This window comes from Belonocnema kinseyi, chromosome 8 (genome assembly GCF_010883055.1).
Source record: "Belonocnema kinseyi isolate 2016_QV_RU_SX_M_011 chromosome 8, B_treatae_v1, whole genome shotgun sequence".
NCBI classification, from domain to species: Eukaryota; Metazoa; Arthropoda; class Insecta; order Hymenoptera; family Cynipidae; genus Belonocnema; species Belonocnema kinseyi.
Window position 1 is genome coordinate 136,097,147 of NC_046664.1, and position 6,000 is coordinate 136,103,146.

The 6,000-nt window shown below is 29.1% G+C and overlaps 1 protein-coding gene across 6 annotated transcripts in view; it reads left to right on the forward strand.

Moving 5' to 3' along the window:
• LOC117178774 (probable deoxyhypusine synthase) overlaps positions 1 to 6,000 on the forward strand; it is a 178,163-nt gene that overhangs the window by 128,857 nt on the left and 43,306 nt on the right. The window lies entirely within an intron of this gene.

Genomic DNA, 6,000 nt, shown 5'->3' on the forward strand with positions numbered 1-6,000 from the left:
AAGTTACGAACAAAAATATTTATCAAAAATTATGCACCTAAATCACATCTATAAAGTTTGTGTGAATCAATTCATACTACAACATTCAATATTAAAATGTAGAAAATTGAAAATTCAAATTTTGAGACAATAAACGACGAAAAATATGCGGAAAAGTTTTTGGAGGAATTTCAGCTTCTAAAAATCCCTACATTTCTTTGTACAATTTTTTGAGAGAACTCGTCGTTTTCAAATTATTTATCGAAATTGATATAAAAAAATTGAACGTTCTAATATTACGCCAAAAGACGCGAGATACGTAAAAAATCTAAAAGAACCCTTGTAGAACATTCTGTTTTATCCATAGAAATGAAAACAAAATTCCTATTGATAGCATAACAACGCGAGATCGAGAAGAATGCATGAAAACAGGATTGCAGCCTTTTTTTGTAAGGTAATTCAGAAAATATACATTTAAAAATTTCTATCAAAAATCGAGCGCCCAGTGCGAGTGTTACGATAAGAACATGTACCAAAAGCCTACAAAGCTTTAAGCTTTAATCCTATAGGAAAACGATTGCAACCAATTATAAGTTTTTTTCTTGGGAAATAACTTTTGTCTATTGATTTTCCCTGTAGATTGTTTGCTTTGAAAAAAAATCTTAGGGATATATACATACGTAATACATAATAATACAGGGAAAATCTTCAAAAGCCATCCCTTCTATTAGTCCGAGATCCTGCTGAAAAATTCTACTTGTAAAATGTTAATGCAAAAATCAAATCTGGTCAAATGTATTGTCATTAATAGGCCACTGCTGTAAAGGGTTGCCATAGTCATTTTAGTGCAAAGTTAAAAAAACAATGCCAAAACAGCAATTGTTTATGGCATTCTTGTTTCAATTTGCAAACATAGTGTTAAGGAATTATTTTTGTTTTGAATGAAGAACTTGATGATTGGTTCAATATGACAATGGGTTGTCATAGTGTAACCCATGCTGAATCTCAGTTGCCAGGTAAAAGTGGTCACTACCTTTTGAACTTTTCGAAACTATCGAGTTAATAGATGAATTTTGCATAGAAATGCAGAGCGTAAAATTTCAATAATTATGAGACATGGCTGCCACGGCTCCGACGGTGCAAACACGTTGTTGCTCAATTTAAAAAATGTCGCGCGGCGCAGCAACACGACTGCACGGATTGACGCTACAAGCTATTGAATAGAAAAGGACGGAACGAAACCAGATTTTTTCTCGCTTGTCCTTACCTATGCCTGTCGCATTCGAGTATCGTTTTCGACAGGATTCGGTTAAACATTTCGTTCATTTAGAATCTTCATGACATCTTTATTGAACCTGATTGAATTTTGAAACCCTCATGAATGTTGAAACCTTTATTACAATTATTGAATTTTCCAGTTACTGAATTGTATTCAATTAATCAATTTCATTTAATCAATTAAATTAAATTCTTAATATCATAAATTGAATGATTATAGATTAAATTAATTATTTATTGAATTATAAATACTATTAATTTCATTAATAATTCAAATAATAATAATTAAATGCTTGAATACGCGTGAGCAAGACGTTTTTCAAATAATCTGTTAAATCGTTTCACCCTAATAAGAAAATACTTCTGGATCAACGAAATATTGGTTTGAAGCATCAAACGATGTTTTCACGCTCAGTAAAATGCATATACTATACATTTAAAAACATATGCTATTCTTTCTTCTTTTGTTGATTCAAATAAAATATTATGAAATTATTGAAAAGATGATTTGTCTCAACTGAAGATGTCATAGATATAATAGGAAAATATTTTAATGTTAACTGCACGTAGAATTTGGAGCAAACGATATGTCCTATAAATTGACAACATCATGCCTTAAGTTCTGAAGTGTGATGCTGTGGTTCCAAAAATAAAAAAAGAAATCTTAAGTGTTTATTGTCTTAAGCTATTACCAGAAATTTCAGATTCAAAGAATGAAAATATTAATTCAAATATAAAATACATTTGTTTTTCAGAAGTTAATTCTAAGGATATTTACATCTTTCTATAGCCTCTTAAAAAAAAGTCCTCCGTTTTTTCGTATTTCTCTTTAAAAATTCCTAAATGCACTCCAGACATTATTCTAACATTAAAATAATTTTTGACTTTGATAGGAGAAGACTTATTAATTATAACTAAAGAGAAACGCAGTTTATTCAAATATACGCAAGCCACGAGAATCGAAGTCACTTAAAGCTCGCACGCCTAATCCCCATAGATAGAGCGCCACACTGAGTACGGTATCATAAATATTGAAGGCATTCATCCGACACTTCGATCAATTAGATATGATTATTAAGCGTACCTTAACGTGTTAAAATAAATCAATATTTAAGAAAAATTCTTTTTCCCATTTTTAAGGCTTTTGGTGTTTAAAATTTGTTTGAACAAATGAAAATTTTTAAAGTTTCCGTCTCTGTAATTTTAAAAAACTTTTCTTTTTTTAATTAAAGTATAATAAGGCATAATAACATTTATGTATTTCTCAAAAAGAATTCAATTATACATACAATTTGTAGATATAAACAATTCTTTTTGAAAACAAGAACTAAATCGAGGATTAATAACTGCCAGTTAATTTTTCGATAACAATAATTAACATTAAAAATTGTTATTGAATTAATATTTTCAAGCTAAATTGTATAATGTGCTTCATTTATTTTAATTATTTTTATTTTTAATTTGGACTTGTATATTCACTCTGATTAATTATTCAATAATTACTTGCGTAGAATGAATAATATATTTGTTAAATTAATCCTTACATAGTTATTAATATTTTATATTTCTGCCTATTAATTTATATTTAGTTTAATAACAATAAATAATATTAACATAATTATTATCATTCATTTATGAAAAACTGTGATTTTGCTCAAATTTACTAACATACATTACAGATATGTATAGTTCTTTAACGGTATGAATTTTTTTTTATTTTGTTATGCTACTCCAATTGTTTATAAAAACTAGAACTATAAAGGTACATTGTTTCAAAATTCAATTAGTTAGCAGTGCTTATGGCAATTTTGGCAAATTTTCTTCAGATGTTCGGTGTTCGTATATATTTTTAATAATTTAATGTAGTGTACTGATAAATGAGGCGACTGAAAAGTCCCGAAAAAATAAAATTCTCTACACTAAAATTCCCCAATAATAAAATCTCCGACAGAAACTTGTCGAATTATGAATTTCCAGAACTACAGCATTTAAAAAAATTATTATTTTTTAAAAATAAATATCATTCATTTATTAAAAACACAATAATCAAATATCTGTATCAAAGAAATTTTTGATTAATTTTAAAATTATTTCAAAATTATTTTTTCAATTTATAATAACAAGAATTGTATAAAAATGGCATGGAGAAATGAATTTAAAAACACGTGCGCCTTGAACGAAAAAGAAATTGTCCCCTAAATTTTCTCCGAACCTGATAACATTTTCCAAACAAAATTTGCATGATTTAATTGAGCACTGATTTATCTCGAAACTTCTTTGGAATTTTTCTTTGAATTAACAATTCTATGCATATTTTGAAATAAAAATTTTCATTCAGAAATATATTCTTTTCAATTATTCTTATTTTAAATTTAAACAATCATTTTATAAGTTTTTAAATATTGAAAAAAATTTCCTTAAATAAAAATATCTGTTTATTTTATTTTAAATAAATAAATAATATATAATAAAAAACCATGTTTGGATTCTTTAAATTCTGGAATTTTTTGTTTCAAGTATTTTATAACATGGCAATTTTCTGTCGGGAATTTTATTCTTCGAGAACTTGCAAATACGGTCATGATGTAAGCTGTCGTCAATTTTATTATTCAGGCATTTTTCCATACGAGATTTTTAAATTTCATCAATTTTATAATTTTTGGATTTTTCAGTGGTCCCCTGATAATTTCTTTTTGTTCATTTCTATCACAGATCCGGTAGATCTTATAGTTTATGCTTTTGATCATATTCGAAAGCGCAATTCATTGTATTTACAGTAGATACTATCAAACCGAAAATACCTTTGTTTCACGGAAATTATTTTCTCTATACATTTAAAAGACATTTTGTTGATTTAAAAGTATATTTAACACTTTAAATAAAAAAATTCTTGAAATAAATCTACATTTATTTTGAATAATTTTTTATGCATTAGTTTCATATAATCGTCAATCTTTTAATCTAAAATACTGCATTTTTTATTCAAACACTCGAATTATTTCACTCGAAGCAAAATTTATTGGACTATGGACATAAACTATTGCATGAATAATGCGGAATTCAATAGCACCTGCACTTTTGATTCAATAGTATTTTTTCCCCAGTGCAGAGATCATTCCCGCCAAATCCTAAGGGATGGCCTAATTAACTAATCGGATGTTTTCTGAGAAACGCGATCCCGGGGACCGGGTGCTGTGTGACAGTACTGTAACGTTTCTTCGAATGAGACAAATTTTTTACTACTACCGGCGAGAAAATGATAGTCATGTGATAGCTAAAAGTATTCTACGTAAATGAGCTTGAAGACGTTTATGTAAAAAATTGGTTGTACTTTGCAGAACCACGGATCGAAGAAAGGCCCTAGCGTTCGTCAGTCAAAAAAAGTCCCCAGCCTTTTGACACTTGTTTTCCAACAAAAAAAATTTTTTTAAATATCCCGACTTTCAAAAAAAAAGAGACACACATCCTTCCGGGTGATTGAAAATAATTACAGAGCCTATCCGTTACAGTCTGCAGTTTGAATCGCTTTAATGTCTTTATTGGAACTGAAGATAATATGTTTGTACTTTTCAGCAACAATTTTCATTATTTTTCAAATTTCTCAACTGCAGTTAGTTCACTACAGTTTTGCTGATACTCGTGAACTTTTTCAAATTTTTCCCATTGCCCCTTGTATGAGAAATAATGCTCTGAAATTGACTGTTCTTAAATGTACCCGAAAATCCTTACTTTTTTTTACATTTTTAGGTGTGCAAGGTATATGATATTTTCATATTAGTTAAGAATGCCTATGTTAATTCAGTTATATGATGTGAATAGATCGTGTCTATAGAACGAATTATTAAAGTGTTAGATGTCGTGTACAACACTAGCTAAATAAAAGACGCTCCTAGCTAGTGTACGCAAATCAGTCACGGTTGAGTAAGGATGATTCGTTAGCAACTGGATTATTTGTAAGGAGACACGAGAATCAACTGACTAACGGACGCGGCTGTTTTCAGGAAGACACCATGGTGAGGCTTTCTCCACTATACACCAGTTATTAGTTTGTGGCTTCCAGAGCCCTCCAAATAGAAGATGGAACTTTGTTACAGTACTTAATAGAAGCTACGCATCCTTCATGTTTGGAGTATTTTAGTGGAAATCATACGTGGGCATGCACACCGTCACCTTTCACGCCCCGTTCTTGCTTTACATTAATCGGCTAGTAGACCTCGATTTCCAGATTAGTTTAAGAAATTTCATTTCTATTGCACTTCAATGAATTGGCTCATCAGTAAACACACTAATTGTTTAGTAATAACCCTTTATATCTAATATAGATATATATATATATATATATATTTACATGTATTGAATTTATAACAATGATTACACAGGCCCACAAAAAAACAAAAGTGTCTGTGCAATTGACCAGACCTATATATTCTTATGTATTTTTCGACGCTGAATCCGAATTTGCAATAAAAAAGTAGGGTCCAGCTACTTTTTTATGGGGTTTTGCTCGAAAAACCTCATTTTTTACGGTTTTTTCATGGTTTTATTAAATAAAAAAATATAAAGAAAAATTTTATTTTTTTGACTTCAGAATCGAATTCTACGGGTAAAAATACATCGAAAACCATGTTTTGATTTTTTTTGACAAAAATTTCAACCCAGCATACGGCGATGAAAAGGCAGAAAATCGCGAAAAGTGAAAATTTGCTTCAAATTTGATTAAAATGACATTAAAATCAAGTTTTA